This window comes from Mesoplodon bidens (genome assembly GCF_964165515.1).
Source record: "Mesoplodon bidens genome assembly, chromosome: 19".
In the NCBI taxonomy this organism is placed as follows: Eukaryota; Metazoa; Chordata; class Mammalia; order Artiodactyla; family Ziphiidae; genus Mesoplodon; species Mesoplodon bidens.
In genome coordinates, this window is record NC_138179.1 from 40,923,054 (window position 1) to 40,944,106 (window position 21,053).

The following is a 21,053-nucleotide window of genomic DNA, read 5'->3' on the forward strand; positions in this document are numbered from 1 at the left end:
GCAGCTCCGCACCTCAGCGCGACGGCCCCGGGAGCCGCAGCCGCCGCCGCCGGCCCTGCCGCCCCGCAGCCCTGAGCGCCGCCCCGGCTGCTCCCACCGCCCCTGACAGGGCCGCCCCTGCTCCTGCCGCGCTCCTGTCGCCGCCGCCGCGGGCCCGCCCGAGCCGGAGGCGGAGGGAGCGGAGCCGGCCGAAAGCAGAGCGCTGAGCGCAGCCGCCGCCGCCTCGGATCCCGGGCCGCGCCGGAGCTGCCGTCCCGCCTGCTGGTGCGAGGAGGAGGGCGCGTCGCGGCGTCGCCGGGGCCGGACCTGGACCCGCTGGGACGCGTCGCCGCCCACCCGCCCGCGCCGCCGCCGCCGCTCGCGCCGGGACCTGAGCCCGCGGCGCCGGCGCTGAGCGGGCCCCCGCCGCCCGAGCGCCCCGCAGGCCCCGGGGCGGCTGCCCGAGTCGTTTTTGCCGCCGCCGCCGCCGCCAGGCCCGCGCCGCCAGAGCCCCGCCGAGGAGCCGCCGCCGCCGCCGGGGACGGATCCCAGGTGAGCGCGGGCCGAGCCGCCGCAGCCGGCGGAGCTGTTGGCGTCGCCTTTGTTCGGCCGGGCCCGGAGCGCGAGGGGTCGCGGGTCCCGGCGGGAAGGGTGAGCGGCGCAGGGCGGCGGGAGGAGCTGCCTGCTGCGCGGGGCCGGGTGCGGGCGCGCGCGGGGAGAGAGGCTCGCGGTGCTCTGCGCGATCGGCACGGTCGGCGCGGCCACACGGCGGTTGCGTGTGTGGTGTCTGGAAACGATGCGGTTGGTGGAATTGGCTCCCCTGAGCAGTCACCCGCGGGCTTTGCATTTCTGATGGCATGCATGAACCCAAGCGTTTTCGGTGTGGGGCCTCCCGCGCCGTTGTTTGGGGAAGAGCAGGCGCGGGCGTGCCTAGGCGAGCGTGGAGGAGCCCCTCGGCCTCCCACGGGTCTGGAATCAGGTGGGCTGCTCGCCGCTCTGCAGGCTGCAGGACGATGCGCACGGGGGACGGGAGCCGACCCGCAGTTGCCCCGCTCTCGGAGCGCGGAACCCGAGCGCCTCGGGGCCACCCCCGCTCGAGCGACGCCTCGTCTGCACCTTTGCCTGGTGGATAGGATTCATTAATAGATTCGTGCCTATTAAATGTGCAGATGCGGATACAAGGGTTCCCTGCGCGTCAACTCGGTGGAGAACCTTTCGCTTGCAGGTTACACGCAGCTTTGGGAATCTCACGGAAGATGCAGGATTGCTGCCTCCACGTCGCGGGGCGGGGGAGGAGGAGCCGCAGATCCTGGCTGCACCTCTTGCGGTGTAAGACGCTCGACAGCCTCAGGCATTTTGTGCAAAATGAGTGCAACTGTCTCGAACCTTTGCCTCTGTCAGATTGAACCTCCATTTGAGTGGTCTGCTCGGTTATGTCTAGGCATGAACTGCAGATTCTGAACTCAAAATGGTGCTCTGTAGTTGTCCAACTTAAGCGTCTTTAAGGAGTTGCAAGTTGGAGGCGTCTGGCTGGTTTAATCCATTGTGTTGCTGAGGTTCGGGTTTTCTCCTGTATCCGGTGTTCACGTGGATGTGCTGCGGTGTAGGTGGTCAGTTTGATGATCACTGTGTAGAGGCTGCTACGTCTCTGAACGTAATTTGACCCCGCAGGAGGCTTATTTTATGCAAGTTGTTTCCTACATTTAGAATTGTGTAACTATGGGGATGAGTTGAGGCACTGGAAATGCGGCTTGAGTGATCTTCGAAGACAGTGGTGGCCAGTTTGAAATGTGTAGGGGGTGCGACAATTCTACGCATAGATTCCAGACTTCCTTCAATACTACAAGAAGGAATAAAGGATAAAACTTAGCCCCAGGCCAGATGAACTTGGTTGGCAGAGGGCACCTTGAAGAAATTTACATTATTCCAGAACCACGGAAGGTGGTGAAGGTCTTTGAACACCTTTCAGTGTGGCACTCCTAGGATGCTTTGTTGGGGGAAATGATGCAAAATGAGGTTTTCAAAATGACTAACCCAGTTGTATTATCCGAATTAATATTATTATTGGTGTTCACAGATGATAATCGTCTGAATAGTTGTTACTTTGTTCTAAGTCTTTCATACTTCTTGTCCAAATCAAAGACCTTACTGTCTGGTACCTCTGATTTACTATTAAGGTATGAAATTAAATAAAGTTGACACTGAGGCTGTCATGAGACTTAATCCTAACTACTTCATTTTGGATTCTGGCATTTAAAAATTTTAGTAGTAGCCTGGGTACACGTCAAAGTTGATTTTAGGTTTTCCTCCTCACATTGTTTATTGTTGCTCTTTTTCAAGTGGCATATGTTTTAACACTTTGACAGAGATTATTTTGTAACAGGTTTATGTTTATACTTAGTTGGCTCAGGAATTTTGGAACAAATAGTTGCCTTAGAGTGCTGATTCTGAGGGAACGTGGAGCAAATTGTTTCATTTGACTCTCAATGATTAAATATAACTAAACCATGGGGGGAATACAGGAAACTTTAAATTACAGTATTTCTCACCACCACCACCTTTTTGTTAAACAGCCGGCTTTACGGAGATAAAGTTGTGCTTTTCCAAATGCTGTCATCTGGCTCACTTCCAAAACCAAGCTGGAGGAGGAGGAGGTCAGGGCTGGAAAGGCGGCAGCCTTTTTCCTTAGTGAAGAGAGCTTTCAGTTGGAAAGAAATGGAAGATAAAATTCCTACAGTACTGGCTGAGAATGGGTTGTTTGCATTACTTCCCAAACTCCAAGTGGGGGTGATAAGGTCCTGAATGTAAACTTACTATTGCTTGACTCAAGAAAGTGATGCTAATTTTAAATTTAAAAAAAGAGAGAGTACTAGTGAAAGTCTATTTCTCTATTATTTGATTTGAGCATATAGAATGTCTTTGACATCGTATAACTTCTTTAACAACTTAACATTTTAAGGCTTAGAGCCATTTTAAAGACTGTTTTATGGGGTGTATTTTTGGCCTTCCCCAGTAGGAATTAGATCCATGAGATTGCATGCTTATGTTTTCCATGATATGAACCTCTCAGTCAGGGTTTATTGTGTAAAGGTGATATCTGAGAAGATTTTGTAAGAAAGAGAATAGATTGGCTGTGAACTCTGAGGCTGTTCCACATATCAGAATAGCATATGAGTTAGTTAAGATTTGGGGATGGAGCAAGCAAAGATTACTTAGCCAGAGCAACTGAAGCCTGTGTGGAAAGCATGAGAGATGGAGAGGTAGCAAGGGAATATGACAAGGGACAGACTATAGAAAGCCTTGGAACGAGGGTAGGCTGAGGAAGCAGGAGGTGGAGCCCTGAGGAGGCAGTGCCTGCAGAGCTGTAAGTGGGCAAGAACCAGGTAACTCTGTTTTTGTCTGTTTGTTTTGCTTTTCTTGTTCTGTGATTAAAACTGTTTTGGCTTCTTACTCCTGATTTTGAGACAATCAGGTGGGTTTTTACCTTTTATTCCAGCTTTATTTCAGAGGCTCTTCTGATGTTTTATTTATTTATTTATTTATTTATTTATTTATTTATTTATTAGATGAGCTGTAAGGAAATCTTTTCAAAGAGTATTGGCGTCGTGTTCTATTTTGTATGATAACTGGCTTCACGGTGAAGGTGGCTGGATTTTATTTGCTTAATTAAGACAGTTAACATCTGAATAATTTTGTTTGAAGGTGTCATAGATTTAAGTAGAGGGAGCAGAGTATCAAGTGAGAACTGGCCTTTTTTTTTTCTTTAGGACATTTTACAGATTTTCTTTCTTTAAGCCAGTCTGATCATGACTATCTCCATTTTTACAAATTAGCTTTTATTATTTTTAAAATTTTTATTGGAGTATACTTGATTTACAGTGTTGTGTTAGTTTCTGCTGCACAGCAAAGTGAATCAGTTATATATACATATATGTGTGTGTGTGTGTATATATCTATCTATCTGTCTATCTATATATATCTATATATGTATCTCCACTCTTAGATTCTTTTCCCATATAGGTCATTACAGAGTATTGAGTAGATCAAATTAGCTTTTAAATAATTGTGCGTTCATGAGGAGAACATTCTTTACTTTGCAAAATAATATACAATAAGCTTTAAGATGTTTTCAATCATAAACATTCAACTTATACACAACTCTTCAGGAATATATTACTTAAAAATATAAAGACTCCTTGTTGTCAGAAATAACTATAAAAGCTTACATAGAGAACGTATGTGTGACATTGAAACCAAAAAATGTGTACTCCTTGCCCAGTGAACTTGTTTGAATAACTTGATTAAAATAATCCCGTAACTTTTCTCTTGTGCAAATTATGTATTTGAACTGTAACTTATTTAATAAAAAGTAAAATAGTTATTTTTCAATTCTCCAACTGGAATGTGACAAGGATTTCCTTGTTAAAAACATGGTGAAAATTCATACCCTTTGTGCTATTTTTGGAGTTTTACTAAAAATGAATTCTTTTCTTGGCCACACATGCTTTCAGAGAATGAAGAAGCTATTGCAGGGATGGAGAGCTGTTTGTTAAGAATGCCTTCTTCCTCTGTAGCCCTCAAAGACTATAGAGCTGTGTGCAGAGCTAGACAATCTGGGCATCCAGCCATAAAACATCCCTGCTGTAGCACAGATAGTTGTTCGCACCCTCCTGAGCCCTCCATGGCTGCAAACCACAACAGAAGGAATGGCCTTGGGAAAGGAGCGTTCACTCCTATTTTGAACTCTTAATATTCTGTGTGGCTCTCTGAGTTCCAGCTCCGCATTGGGACTTTGGTTTTCTAAGATGTAGTAATAGTTAAGGGTAGGCAAGAATACAGCTTCTGAAATATGTCTCTTCTAGGCCAGTGGATTTCAACATTTGCTGTGGGAAATGAGCAGCGGGTTGTCTGTCTCAGGGTCTCCCTCTCCTTGTTTGCCTCTTTGCTGCATTACTATCCTGTTGGGGAATTACCTACCTGAAGACACATCACCTGGCCACTGGGCCCAAAGGAGAGAATTCTCTGGAGTCTGTCCTCCAGAGAAGAGAGCCTATGGGCTAGATAGGTCCCATGTGGCCTAGATCCCACTTTACTTCCTCATAAACCTTTTTTTTTTTCATAAACCTTTTTTGACACAAAATTAAAAAAATTTTTTGTACAAAAATATGAAAATGGAAGAGTGTGCAGACATGTCAGCTCATCTTTGTTATAAGGTTACAGCATTTTCTGTGAACACCCATCTACTTGTATAAATCCAGATGATCCCCTATGCTCCTCTAGAATACAAACACCTGAACAGCTTTTTTTCTTCAGTCTAAAGACCTTCTCTGTTTTCCTTCTTTAGAATGTTTTAGAAATTATTACACTGTTCTATTTCGTAATGCCCTTCCTCTGAAGGCCTGAAGTGCAAACCTACAATATCACAACATCAAGTCAAATTATTCTTAGCAGCGGGATAACCCCTGTCTGTGGCTGAGTCTTTTACTAACACACAGGCTGGCTAGTGCCAAACGTGGTTAGTGCCGAGGTGGTTATTGGGCGTATGTGTTTTGCCAGATTCATTTTATGTGTACAGTCTAGCTTATTAAGGATAAGATTTCTCACAACTAAAATCAGTTGCTTGGGTTGAGTCTGGCAAAAGCATTGTTTATTTTTATTACCAAAGATAATTTGTTTTTAATTTTTCTTTTAATAAACGAATAACTTAAGATAGCAACCAGGAATTAAAGTTAAGGTCTGAAGCTGGGAAATGGCAGCAGAGGCAAAACTTATCACCTTCCCAACCATTGGGGCTGTGAAAAGATGTTAACATCAGGAATTGGGGGGGTGGGGTAGAATTACTCCTTTGATTACATTATGTTTTCTCACACTGTATATGAAATGCACAGGGGGAGGGGAAAGTGTGTAGGAAGGGAATTTACAGCAATAGGCTTTATTCTTCAGGAGGCTGATGTTTTAAATGAGGTTTTGAGGGTAGGTGAGGGAAGCAGGTGTTGGCTGTGTGGAAGCAAGTACATTTGAGTCACTGAGGACAGTGGAGAATTGTGCGTGCGTGTTGGGGGGTTAGGAAGCATCCTCTCAGGTCGCCAGATCTCAGTTTAAAAATAATCTTCGGGGCTTCCCTGGTGGCGCAGTGGTTGAGAGTCCGCCTGCCAATGCAGGGGACACGGGTTCGTGCCCCAGTCCGGGAAGATCCCACATGCCACGGAGCGGCTGGGCCCGTGAGCCATGGCCGCTGAGCCTGCGCGTCCGGAGCCTGTGCTCCGCAACGGGAGAGGCCACGACAGTGAGAGGCCCGCGTACTGCAAAAAAATAAAAAAAATAAAATAAAAATAAATAAAAATAAAAATAATCTTCAAATAGGTACAGCTAACATTTGAGCATCTACTGTGTGATAGTGTGCCAAGGACGTGAGCGTTACTCTCTTACTTAATCCTCACAACACTCCCAGAAAATGGTTGCTTTAATTCTATTTTACAAAGGAGGAAAGGGAGGACAGAGAAGGAAATAAAAGATCCTACAGCTTGTAGGAAGTGAAGCCAGAATTTACACTCAGACAGTCCACTTCAAAGCCCTCACACATGGATAAATAGCTTGGATTATTTGAATACGTTTTTTTCTTTTTTTTGGCGATACGCGGGCCTCTCACTGTTGTGGCCTCTCCCCTTGCGGAGCACAGGCTCCGGACGCGCAGGCTCATCGGGCATGGCTCACGGGCCCAGCCGCTCCGCGGCATGTGGGATCTTCCCAGACTGGGGCACAAACCTGTGTTCCCTGCATTAGCAGACGGACTGTTAACCACTGCACCACCAGGGAAGCCCTGAATACGTTTTTAATTAGTCTCTCTTCTTCTGGTCTGTGTCCCACCGATGCACTTTATGTATGTTTTCCATTCCTCAGCAGCAGCTTGTAAGGTAGGTAGTATATTGTGTTCATTTTCTAGATTGGGAAGCTGAGGCTGATGGAAGTTGAATAGTTTGCCCGAAGTTAGAGCCTTAATAATGTGTCTAGGTCCTCTGATGCCAGAGTCTGAGCCACTTTCTAAAGCCCAAGCCTGGTCATGTCGTTCCTTCCTTCACTCTACAAAAATTTAATACCTTCTGTGTTCAGTAGCCACAGTGAAGATTGACCTCTCTCTGCCCTCCATGAGGTGTCCTTAGTGAGGGAGACAGGCACCAAACAAGTAAAAACAAACAAAGCAAAAAACTGAGATACGAATTAAATGTCGTGAAGCTTCCTTAAGTTCACAGCAATCCACGTTGGTATATAATTATACAACCATGTTCCACATCTCCCCTCTTGAAGCTGCATGTTAGCACGTGGGATGCTTAGAGAAGTCCAGCAGCAGAAGAAACGTTTACCTTCGTTAGCCCAGTCAGCCTTTCCCAGACTTATGTGACCACCAAACACTGTTTTCCCTTCAGTACTACCTTGTAGTGTAGTTCAGTGGAACAGACTTGGGAATATGAAAAGAGAGTGCCCAGTCATTCGAAAGAGGGAGGGGACCCATGGGTCACAGTGGTCAGGCAGAACTTCACTTGAAATGGGCCCTGGAAGATTGATAGATAGCATTTGGCTGGATGGAAGGGATATTCTACAAGGAGACAAATGGGCAAACCATGTTTGGGGAACATTTTGGCAAGTACCTAACCATAGCAGCTGGAACTCAGTATTTTTATTGAATAAGTGAACACCAAGACCTAGCTGTAAGTGGAGTTTTCATGTTGGCAATAAGGTTTAGAAGGGGCTATATGGGTAGAATCTCCATTCTTTGGCTGTTTAGGAACTTTTGATGGTTGTTGATGGGCATGACATTGAACCAAGTGGTAGATTAGAAACTTGCATGGAGCTGATATACAGTGGATGGTTGGAGGGGAGATCGGAAGCATGAAAACCATGGCTGTTGTGGTTGTCTGTGTCAGGCGATGGGAGCTTGGACAAGCGTAATGGTAGGAGCACACTGAAACGGTGTTAGGAAAAATCAGCAGGACAAAACAATACCGAATGATTGGTGTGGGCTGTTGGAAAGAAAGAATTCTAAGAGGTCAGACACACAGTGCTCGCTGCTCTGTCTGGGATGTTCCAGAGAGGCTTTAAGTTAAGTAAATAAAGAAGCTAATGTTAAACTGTTTGATTAAATACATAAGTGAGTCCTTTTAAAACGCTGATCGGGGAAAGATGGCACATAATATAGCAGTTTTAGGAGAGTTTATTGTTTGAGGTTCTGGGGTGGAGATTTGACTCACAGGCATAAATCCCAGTATGTACTGAGCCATGTAATAATAGGGCTCTGCTGTTAATTATGGTGAGTACTCTCAACGAAATTGAATTTTCTTAGTACCATCCCTGTAAAAAAAAAAATCTTAACTCAGACTTTATATAACAGTCCCAGATAATATTGTAAACTTTATGGATATGGAATATTGACAAAAGAAAGGGTGAAAACAAATCTTAAATATTTCCAGAAAATATGAGATCAGATTATAATGTAAGTAGTATACCAGTGTTCTTGGTGGCTGTGTTGAAGTTACTAGAACTTTTTAAGTTAGGTGAGTTTATTAGAAGTGATAATATGTTCTTTATTAACAAAGAAAAAAAGCAACAAAATAGACTTTTTTCTTTTTTTACTCCTCTAGAATGGGGTGGGGAAGCTTTAAAACAGACAAAATATTATTTATTTGCCACACTCAGGTAATGAATAAGAACTTTAGCCACTGTTGTACCTTTGTATGTATTATGGTTTTGCATTTAATTGGTGAGCACTATTTATTCTCCCTGTTCATTTTGGACTCTAAACCCCAGCATAGCCACTTACAGAAAAAGCCTTAATTATCATCATCATTTCTCTATTAGGTTTTGAGTTCCTTGATAGCAGGGATAATAATGTTTTTGTCTTTGTAGTATCTACAGTATTTTGTGGATACTAAGGTTAAAAAATTTCAATTTTGAGTCATTTGTTTCTTCAGAGATCTTGCTTCCACAAATGATCATAGGGGGAAGGGAAGAGATTGATAATGACTACTTTTCGTCTGCTTTTTTTTTTTTTTTTTTAGTCTTTTTAGGATAGTGACCCACCATATTTTCAGCTAGTCAGCCCAGCATGGGAGCACAGGATGCACCTGCAGGTGTGAGGAGAGTTATGCGATGAGTCCATCTTAACAGTCCTTGGTGGAATGCCTTGCACCGTGTTTTCTGTGGGTACCTGTAGGAATGGGCAGTTCTCTTTTCAGGCCTCTGGTCATTGCAGTAAGTGCCACCAACCAAATTGTAAAGAAGTAATATGTGACATTTCTTAAGGACATTTGAACTTTAGGTATAATTCCTGGTTTGCCTTTCACAGATCAGGTGACTATCATTAGATACGAGCCATTGGAAAAATCAGTGTTATAACTAATAGGATCATTCTGGCCAATCCACAATGTCTGGTTAGCATATATTAAATGTATTTTTCTATACTCCTCTAGGGGGACTCTGGAAATCAGATCGAATTTTAAAAGGATGTTGTCAAAATTCTTTTTCTTAAAATCAATTTATGTTAACTATAATTTAAGTACTCTTTTAGCACAGTTATTAAATGTGGTTAATTAGTTTACACATATGCCTAATTAGCCGTTGATGGCAGAATTTTGAATATGTAGATCCCACGGCCTAAGAACATGGGGTTTTCTCTTTAGCTTGTGGTCTTCCAACTAAATCTCAAATTAGTGGACATTGATTTCAGAATTCAGCCTTTAGGATTACTCACAAGTTTTTCTTGCCTTTTATTTGTCTTTCCTGTAACCCTCCCCCTCCGCTTTTTTCATTTGCTCTTTTCATGTTTTTAGGGTTGGTTTTTTTTTTTTTCTCTCTCCTGAAACTTTGTACTTCAGAGATGGGAGTAAAGGCTTATCTTGAGGCAATAGGATGAACAGTGTGCTTTCTTTCCTTTCGATGTGTTGTTGTTCTGCTAAGCCTATTTGCTCTGAAGATATAAAACCACAACTGAAGAATGGATTCCAGACTTCATAATAGCTATAGTTTTTTGAGTGCTTGTTGTGTGCCAAGTACAGGGCACTTAATACATTACCTACTTTATTCTCATCACCAGATGTGGAAACCAGGGCACCTCAGAGAGGTCAAGGCTCCCTGATTGCTGGGACTGTGCTCCTGGCTGTTCAGTTGTTCCCCCTCATTCAGATGGACAGAGTGATTTTTATTACCATTAAAGATATAAGAGATCAGGACTTCCCTGGCAGTCCAGTGGTTAGGATTCCTCACTTCCACTGCAGGGGGCACAGGTTCCATCCCTGGTTGGGGAACTAAGATCCTGCATGCTGCGCAGCATGGCTTGGGGCCCCAAATTTGATGTGTGGCATTTGGCTTCTTTTAATTTTAAAAATTTATCAAATGTTAACATAAATTACCTGTGTCTAATGGGTTCATAGCCCTAATATCAGTAGTATCATTTCGGGCTCTAAAAGTACATTGAAAGAAAACTAACTTTGATGTGTTTATAAGAAACGTTATTTCTCTTGGAAAAACCTGATAGTGAATTCTTTTTTTCTCCCTGATTTCTAACTCTGGCATCCAGAATGCAGCTGAGGCAGGAGTGTGTCTGTGAGACAAACATAGATCTCCTGAGATCTTCTGGATTCCTTTTTTTTTCTGCCACAGCAGCAGGTTTTTCTTAAAACATTGTTTGAAATTTATCATTACTGAAAATTTTAAGCCTGCTTAAAGGAATTCTAGTTTTGATTCAGATTATAAAAAGTAAGGCATTTTAATAAAAATCTGTGTCACCTTGACACTAGGATGCTTTAGTTATTAATGGGGTAAGCTAGAAGTAAGCTGCCTTTGATATATATGCGCAGTATATGATAACTGTCTGTCTTCTAATTCAACTACTTCCTACTACTTCCTGTTCAATCTCACATTCAGTTGGAAAGCAATTTCCTCACTTGACCCATTTTTCTTCTGTATTGTATCTTTCTTCCAGTTCTTCAACACAGAGAGTGTGAAGGAATGAGTGTTGTAAACCCTAACAAGGTGAAGAGATTAAGATACCTGCTTTGGAATAAGCATTTTCTCATTTGTTTCTTCCTTTGGCTCTCTGGTTGGAGGGATAATGGTTTTGCTTGTTTACTTTCATGTCACAGTTTTCAGAAGAGATACATATTGAATGACTGGGAATGGTAGAGAGGCATATGGGTAAAGAAAAACACAGGTGTGTGTGGGGGTAAGGATCTTGTTTTAGTAACGGATAATTTAAGGATATTATAATTTTAGTAAATATATATGCAGTAAGCCTGGCATTAATAAAACTATATTGTAAAATGTCTATTTACCTGGAGACATGGGTCTCTTGATATCATTATCTTGTTATCATTAATGCCACCATTAGTCACAGGTTTGATGTTATCATGTGATGACATTTGTTTCGCACCCATGGCTTTATAGAGTGCTTGAATTGGCTTTGTCCTTGCCAGATCAAATTCTAAATGTCCTAACATACCTAACAGAACACCAGTCTCTTCCCTGAAACCGTCTCTAAGTTCACTGTGTAAACTTTCTCTTTTCTGTCTACACTTACGCCTTTGGTGACCTTATTCAGTCCTGTGACTTTAAATACCATACATACCCTGAAGACACCTACGTTTTGTTTTGCCAGCCTGGGTTGCTCCCAAGACTCAGTATTTGCATAGCTAGTTGCCTTCTCCACATCTCCACATGACTGTTTAGTGAGCATTTCCACCCCACAGGGTCAGGACCTGACTCCGCTCTTGCCCCCGCATCCACTCTGCCTGTACTCCTCCCTGTCTTACTCAAGAGCGCTTACATCCTTCTAGTTGCTCCAGGCTCAAACTTTGGAGTCCTCCTTGGGCCCCTCTTTCTTTCCATGTACAGTACATAGGACATTAAACAGGTGATTTCCAGGTAGTCCATGGGTCAAAGAAGAGATCACAAGGGAAAGTCAGAAAATACTTTGAACTGAATTTAAAAAAGAAAACACAACATATCAAAATTCATGTGATGCAGCTAAGCTGTACTAAGAGGGAAATTTATAGCTTTAAATGTCTATATTAGAAAAAGAGAAAGATCTCAAAGCAATAATTTAAGCTTCTACCTTATGATTCCAGGAACTGAAGAACAAACTACACCCATAGCGAGCAAAAAGAAGGAAATAAAGATTAGAGTGAAGTCAATGAAATAGAAAACAGTAGAAAAGATCACTAAAACCAAAACCTGGTTAATTGAAAATATCAACTAAATTGGGAAACCTGTAGCTAGATTGACCAAGAAAAAGAGAGAAGATACAAAGTACCAAAATCAAGAATGAAGAGGGAACTTGAGAACTGATCTTACAGAAATTAAGTAGATACTCTGGATCACTTTGTGCAGACAAATTAGACACCATAGATGAAATGGACAAAATTCTAGAAATAGACAAATTACCAAAACTGACTCAAGAAGAATGAAAAGTCTGAATGGACATCTAACAAGTGAAGAAACTGAATTAGTAATTAACAGTTTGGCACAAAGAAGAGCCCAGGTCATCTTGGCTTCACTGATAAATTCTGTCGACATAAAAAGGACTACTACGCAGCCTTCACAAACATTTCCATAAAATACAGGAGGAAGAAACACTTCCCACCTGATTCTGAGGCCAGTATTGCCATGATAACAAAGCCAAAGACATCATAAAAAAATTAAACTACAGCCCAATATCTCTCATCAATGTAAACACAAAAATCTTCAGTCTAATATTAGGAAGCCAAGTCCAGCAACATATAAAAAGGTTTATGACCAAATGGGATTTATCCTAGGACTGAAAGTTTGGGTTAACATCCTAAAATCACTTAATGTCGTACCACCATATTGATAAAATCAAAGACAAAACCACATGGTCGTCGCAATAGATGCTGAAAAAGCATTTGACAAAATTCAGCTTCCATGCATGATTTAAAAAAAAACAAAAAAACCTCTCAGCAAATCAGGTAAAGAGAACTTCTTCAACTTGATAAAGGGTGTATAGGAAAAACATACAAAACACAAGGAGTTAACTCATATTTGAGGGTGAGCAACTAAATGCCTTCTCCCTAAAATTGGGAACAAGACAAGAATGTCCATTCTCCTCACTTCTACTCAACATTGTACTGGAGATTCTAGCCTGAGCAATCAGGTTAAAAAAAAAAAAAGGCATTTATTGGAAAGGAAGAAGTAAAACTTTGGCATGATTCTGTATGTAGAAAACCCTAAGGAATTCTTACACACACACACACACACACACACACAGCTACTAGAACTAGTAAACAAGTTCAGCAAGGTCACAGAATACAAGATCAGTATACGAAAATCATTTGTACTTCTGTATATACTAGCAAGCAATTTGAAAACGAAATTAAGAGAACAATTTCACTGTGGCATCAAAAAGAATTAAATACTTGAGAATAAATTTGACAAAAGAAGTGGAAGACTTGGACACAGAAAACTGAAAAACATGGCTGAGAGAAATTAAAGAAGATCCAAATGACTGGAGAAACAGTCTGTGTTCATGGATGGGAAGACACAATGATGTTAATATAGCAGTTCTCCCTAAATTGATCTATAAATTGAATGCAGTTCCCATCAAAATCACAGAAGGCTTCTTTTTTGCAGAAATTGACAAGCTGCTTCTAAAATTTACATGAGAATGCAAAAGACTTAGAATGGCCAAAATCATTTTGGCAGAAAACAAAGGAAGGTCTTAAAATTTCCAATTTAAGAATATACTATAGGGGCTTCCCTGGTGACGTAGTGGTTGAGAGTCGCGCGATGCAGGGGACACGGGTTCGTGCCCCGGTCTGGGAGGATCCCGTGAGCCATGGCCGCTGAGCCTGTGCGTCCGGAGCCTGTGCTCCGCAACGGGAGAGGCCACAACAGTGAGAGGCCCGTGTACCACAAAAAAAATTTTTTTTAAATATATATACTATAGGGGGACTCCCTGGCGGTCCAGTGGTTAAGACTTGGTGCTTCCACTGCAGGGGGCATGGGTTCGATCCCTGGTCTGGACACTAAGATCCCACATGCGGTGTGGTGTGGCCAAAACAAATAAACAAAAAGAATATACTATAAAGCTAAAGCAGTTAAGACCGTGCTACTGGCACATGGACAGACATATAGACAAATGGAGCAGAATTGAGTGTTCAGAAATAAACCTTTATCTTTATGGTGAACTGATTTTTTTTTTTTTTTTTTTTTGCATTACGCGGGCTTCTCACTGCTGTGGCCTCTCCCGTTGCAGAGCACAGGCTCCGGATGCGCAGGCTCAGCGGCCATGGCTCACGGGCCCAGCCGCTCCGCGGCATGTGGGATCTTCCCGGATCGGGGCACGAACCCGTGTCCCCTGCATCAGCAGGCGGACTCTCAACCACTGCGCCACCAGGGAAGCCCTGGTGAACTGATTTTTGACAACGGTGCCAAGGCAGTTCAGTGGAGAAAGGATAGTCATTTGAATAAATGTTCTAGGACAGTTGGTTGGCTGTCCATATGCAAAAAACAAAAAAAAAAGGTGATTTAGACCTCACACCATATGCAAAAATGAACTCAGAGTGGATCATAGACTTAAATGTAAAAACTGAAACTATAAAACCGTTAGAAAAAGTGCAGGAGAAAATCTTCAAGACTTTTGGTTAGACAAAGAGTTCATAGATAAAACACCAAAAGCATGATCCAAAAAGAAAAAAGTTTATAAAGTGGACTTTATCAAAATTAAAAATATTGTGCTTCAAAAGATACCATTAAGAACATGAAAAGACAATCCACAGACTGGAAGAAAATATTTGCAAATCATACAGCTGATAAAGGACTTGTTTCATATTATATAAAGAACAACTCTTGTAACCCAATAATAAGACAAAATACCCAGTTAAAAATGGACAAAGGATTTCAGTAGACATTCACCAAAAAAGGTATACAAATAGCTAATGAGCACATAAGATGCTCAACATCATTAGATTTCAGGAAATGAAAACTAAAGCCATATCCACTTCATATCTACTAGAATGGCTACAATCAAAAGGACAGGCAATAACAAGGACTTGAAGAAATGGGGAACCTCACCCATTGCTGGTGGGAATTGCTTGGTGCAGCAGCTTTGGAAAACAGTTTGGCAATTTCTTAAAAAGTTAAACATAAATTTAGCTATGATCCAGTAGTTCCTTTCCTACATATCTACCCAATACAGGTAAAAACATATCTTCACACAAAAACATGAACATGAAAGTTATTCATAATAGCCAATAAGTGGAAGTAATCCAAACTACCATCAACTGGTAAATGGGTAAATGAAATGTGGATATCCATATGGATATCCATACAATGGAATATTATTCAGCAATACGAAGAATGAAGTTGGGATACATGTTACAGTGTGGATGAATCTCAAAAACATTGTACCAACTGAAAGCAGCCAAATTTCATTTACATGATATTTCCAAAAAGGGCAAATCTGTGGGATCCAGAAGTGTGTTAGTGGTTGTGTGGGGCTAAAGGTGAGAATGGAGATTGGCATGAAGGATCTTTGGTGGATAATGAAATTGTTTGAAAACTGGATTATGGTTATGGCTGTATAACTCTAAATTTACTGTGCATCATTTTTTTTTTAAGAAGGAAAAATGCTATCTTAAGGCTTTGATGCATGTTAAAATATATATACTTATTATCAGACATTTTCATCTTATTTTTTATTAAAAATATGAGAATTGTTCTTTGTGTGATTTGTGGGGTTTTTTGGTTTTATTTTGGGGGTATATTACCATTGCTATTTAATGTTCTTTATAGTCAAGGTGTTAATGGATTAGTGACCAGCATTATATCTTGTATATCTGCTGCATTTCCAAGAATGAGTCTTAACTAATTTAAGCTATTTAAAATTTGCAGATCTTTGGGGTTTATAGAGGAGAAAACTGCGATCCAAAGAGGTGGTGTGACTTGCGTAAGATCAGACAGTCCTGGGTTCAAACCCAGGTCTTGCCAAAAAAAACCCACTAGCTTTATGTCTTTTGACATAGGTAAATGAGCAAAGAAAAAGATAATTTATAAAAGAGACTAGTAATCAAACATTTAAAAAATTTATCTTGCCAGTAGTCAAAGAAAAGCAAATTAGAGAAACCAGAAAATTTTTTTGACATATTCAGTTGGCAAAGCTCAAATATAATCCTAAGGAGAATGAGAAAAGAAAATCTTCCACTCATATGGTGCTAGTGAAAATGTGGCAGTGAAAATGAGTACAAACACCTGTAGGCAGTGAAAATGGTAGTACATATCAAAAGATTCAGATACCTTAATACCCCTAATGAGGTTATTTATTGGGCATCTTTATTAAGGTATTTTCCCCCACATATACTAAACTGCACATATTTAAAGTATACCATTCAATAAATTTTTATATACCTTTGAAACCATCCCCACAGTCAAGGCAATGTGCATATCTGTTGAGGTTAAGTTTTGAAGTATGTTGGTAGGAGTGGTGGGGCAGTGCACTGGAGGGGGATGAGAAGCAAAATTTTAAAACCACATGACCACTGGAAAACGATAGTAGAGGGAATGGGGATGCCTTCCTTATAATTTTGCCCATAAAGATAAGCTAAACATAGCAGTTTTTGAAATATTTGTCATTCTTGTAGGAAGGTAATTATCTCTTAAATATTATTTAATCAAACCTTTTCTTTTGGGGCTAAAATCTATTCTTTTGAAAGTATAGAAAAGCATTGTGGTTAAGAGATTTGGGGACTTCACACACAAAGTTTTAACAACAGAAGTGGGAGCTGACGTATGGTTGCCGTCTTTTTTTTTTTAATTGTTTGATTTAGTATTTATTTATTGTTTATTTATGGCTGCATCGGGTCTTAGTTGCGGCACACGGGATCTTTTGTTGCAGCGCGTGGGCTTCTCTCTAGTTGTGGTGGGTGGGCTCCAGAGCACATGGGCTCTGTAGTTGCAGCACGCAGGCTCAGTAGTTGCGGCATGCGGGCTTAGTTACCCTGTGGCATGTGGGATCTTAGTTCCCCGACCAGGGATCGAACCCACGTCTCCTGCATTAGAAGGTAGATTCTTAACCACTGGACCACCAGGGAAGTCCCGGTGGTCCCGACATTTGACTGAAAACCACCATCATCCGCTCTTATCATTATTTTATAAAACAAAAGACGTTCCCGTGCAAAGAAGTAGAAAGGACACCATCTTAGAGGAGAGTCCTATAAATTAAGTGAATGTAACTTGGTGAAAAATGTTCCTCATCCTTATTTTTCTAATTTTGTGACGTTATCTGGAGTTACTTGATAGTGGGGTTGGTTTCACAGCTGTATACATATATCAAAATTTACTGAATGGTATACTTTAAATATGTGCAGTTCATTCTCATTAACTGACAACCAGCATTTGAGGACCACTGGTATAAGCATGGTCTTGGGAGTATAAATTCCGGGATAGATTTCTGGGAATACCACTTACCAGCTCAGTGACTTAATTTCTCTGAGCCTTTGCTCATCTGGAAGAAGTGGATAATAACGCCCACTACAGGGAGACTATACAGATTAAATGAGATAGTGCATAAATTTGATACATTGTAGGTACACGTTATCTTCCCTGTATTCAGCCCTGCCAAGTCTATTCCTCCCTACCACACATTTGTGCTATCATTTATTTGTGTGTATATTACTGTAATTTCAAAGGAGTGATTCAAGTCTAGAGAGTGGTATTGTTTTAACCCTGTCATAGACGTGACCCTAGTAATCACTTTGGTATGATTTGTAAGGTGTGGGGGGGGTTGTTTTATCCTGAAAAAATCCACAGATGGCCTATAAAATTATTGCTTGAACAAAAGGCATGGAATAGAGATTGAATTTGTATTCTTTTTTTTTTTTTTTTTTTTTTTTTTTAATTTATTTATTTTTATTTTTGGCTGTGTTGGGTCTTCGTTTCTGTGCAAGGACTTTCTCTAGTTGTGGCAAGTGGGGGCCACTCTTCATCATGGTGCGCGGGCCTCTCACTGTCGTGGCCTCTCTTGTTGCGGAGCACAGGCTCCAGACGCGCAGGCTCAGTAGTTGTGGCTCACGGGCCCAGTTGCTCCGTGGCATGTGGGATCTTCCCAGACCAGGGCTCGAACCCGTGCCCCCTGCATTGGCAGGCAGATTCTCAACCACTGCGCCACCAGGGAAGCCCTGAATTTGTATTCTTTGTAGACTGTTAGGATTTGTTCTTGTGATGATTATATTGTCCGTTTAATTTACTGTATTTCACACAGAGAAGCCCCATTCAGGGTTCCAGAAGTCCTTATTAAATCGATCTTCTGTGGCATTTAATTATCATAATGTGGTAAAACTTTGTTCAGTACGATCAGATACCTAAGAAATATACAGTCACTCAGTCACATATGTTAAAGAGAGAAAGGAGAGGAGGAGAGTAGAGGGAGCAATAATATCCCCTTTTCAGTTCCACTAATATCTTTCTTAGATCTGTAATCTCCAGTACTTTTAAAGCTTTGGGTAATGAAAAGCAACTTCCTGATTCAAGAATAGTAGTTATTTATGCCCTGGTGCGAAACAAAAAGACAGCTTCTTAGGTCAAAAGGAAACATTTATTGAGCCTTAACCTTGTGGTAGGACAGGATCTTAACCTTTTAAGTAGTCACAGAACGCTTTGAGACTCCAGAAAACCTAAATGGAATGAAGAAGAAATTTTAATTATAAAAGAATTTCTCTCCAGAAAGTTTCTTCTTTTCAATAATGTTAATAAAATTCTTTCATGGGAATTCCCTGGTGGTCCAATGATTAGGACTCGTTGTTTGCCAGGGCCCAGGTTCAATCCCTGGTTGGGGAACTAAGATCCTGCAAGCCATGCAGTGCAGCCAAAAAATAAAAAATAACATAAATTCTTTTATACTTTTTAATATTTATTATTTGAATTGTCTCAGAATTTTAAAAAGAGGGAAAGCTATTGACTTTCCTTTGTGAAGCTAGCATAATTATACCAAAAACATGAAAATGATATCAACAAAGCTATCTTTAGATTTCTATTAACATAAATATAATCTGAGAATCTTAAGTAATTTACAGAAAGTATAATTCATCAGTGATAGCATTATTTCTTTAACATCTCTTTCTAAAGAGAATTAGAGACATGCAGTAGCATAAGATTATCTTAACTGCTACCTGGGAAGTCACTGAGTAAAATTCAATATCCTTTTGACTCCTGCTTCTGGCTAAGGCAGACTAGCTGTATCAGACCACCCCTGCTGCCAAGAACTAAAAAAGTTAGGTGGAATATAAAAAGCAACTCTTTGAAGGCATTGGAAGCTACCAGGGTATTGAGGACTTTCTTCCCTCCCCTCCCCTCTCCTCCTCTTTCTTTCTTCCTTCCTTCCTTCCTTCCTTCCTTCCTTCCTTCCTTCCTTCCTTCCTTCCTTCCTTCCTTCCTTCCTTCCTTTCTTTCTCTTCCTCCCTCCCTCCCTTCCTCCCTTCCTCCCTTCCTTTCTTATTTATGGCTGCGTTGGGTCTTCGTTGCTGTGCACAGGCTTTGGTTGCGGCGATTGGGGGCTACTCTTCGTTGCAGTGTGTGGGCTTCTCATTGCAGTGGCTTCTCTTGTTGCGGAGCACGGGCTCTAGGTGCGCAGGCTTTAGTAGTTGTGGCTTGCGGGCTCCAGAGCGCAGGCTCAGTAGTTGTGGCGCACGGGCTTAGTTGCTCCACGGCATGTGGGATCTTCCCGGACCAGGGCTCGAACTGATGCCCCCTGCATTGGCAGGCAGATTCCTAACCACTGCCCCACCAGGGAAGTCCCAGCTTTGAGGATTTTGAGGGGCCAAGATCCCCCAAAAGAAGGGAGGTAAGAGGCAGAATAAACATTTGCTGCCACATGACCCCTCAGAGGCATTTGCCAACTCAAAAGCTGTAACTGAAGAGCTGAACAGAAAACTGAGGCTGAGAAGCTAAGTAGAGTGTTCAGATTTGGCGGGGTTGGGGGGGCACAAGAGGAATGTCAGGGATGACAGTGAGGAAAGGACCCTGATAAACATCCCAGGCTTTTGGTTGGGCCTCCCTAATTGCTTTCCCCCACCCCTAAACAAAAGTTTTATCCTAGGAGTAATGATGAACATACAGATCATCCTGAAATCCAGCCCTTGCAGAAACTAAAACTTACTTTTGAATTGGTTAAAATAGATTAAAGTGATTTCACCTCTACTCTGAAGTGCCTGTCAGAAGCAAAAGTAAATAAATGTTCTCTAGAGGGAGATAATATCATCCAGTCTCAGATATCTCCACAATTTTTCCATGCAGTGACTAACATTCAGTCCAAAACTAGGCATGTAAAAAGACTGAATATCAAGAGAAAAGACAGACAATAAGGACACACACAGAAGATCCAGGCATTAGGGTTATCAGACTTGGACTTTAAGATAACATCAATTAATATGCTCAGAAAATTTAATGACATAAGAGTTTCAGCAGAAAACTGTAAACTATTAAAAAATTAAATGGAAATTCTAGAATTGAAAAGTACAATAACATAAGGGTTTCATAGTAGATTAATCACAGCTGAAAAGAGCATTCATGAACTGGAAGACAGATTAGAAGAAAATACCCATGCTAAAGCACAGAGACGGAAGGATAAAAAAGGAAAAGAAAAAATACATAGACAAATGGGACACTTTGATGTCTAAAATACTTATATTTGGAGTCTCAGAAGGAGAGGAGAAAGAAGGTCAAGAGTAATAGTTAAATGGCTGAAAATCGGAACTTCCCTGGTGGTCCTGTGGTAAAGAATCCGCCTTCCAATGCAGGGGACGCGGGTTTGATCTTTGGTTGGGGAATTAAGATCCCACATGCCATGGGGCATCTAAGCCCATGTGCCACAACTACTGAGCTCACGCACCTCAATGAGAGAGCCCGCATGCCACAAACTACAGAGCCCGTGCGCCACAACTACAGAGCCCACGTGCCCTGGAGCCCACGTGCCACAGCTAGAGAGAAGCCCACTCACCACAACGAAGAGCCCTCACGCTGTAACAAAAGATCCCACATGCCTCAACGAGGATCCCGCATGCTGCAACTAAGACCTG

The 21,053-nt window shown here is 41.7% G+C and overlaps 1 protein-coding gene across 4 annotated transcripts in view; it reads left to right on the forward strand.

Annotated features, from left to right (window-relative positions):
* The first annotated feature begins 386 nt into the window (after positions 1 to 386).
* The window catches only part of TNRC6C (trinucleotide repeat containing adaptor 6C), a 129,942-nt gene continuing 109,275 nt past the window's right edge, over positions 387 to 21,053 (forward strand). For all 4 annotated transcript variants that reach the window (XM_081220369.1, XM_081220371.1, XM_081220370.1 and 1 more), the window contains exon 1: positions 387 to 531. The gene's annotated coding sequence lies outside the window, so the exon portion shown is untranslated. The remainder of the gene's footprint in view (positions 532 to 21,053) is intronic.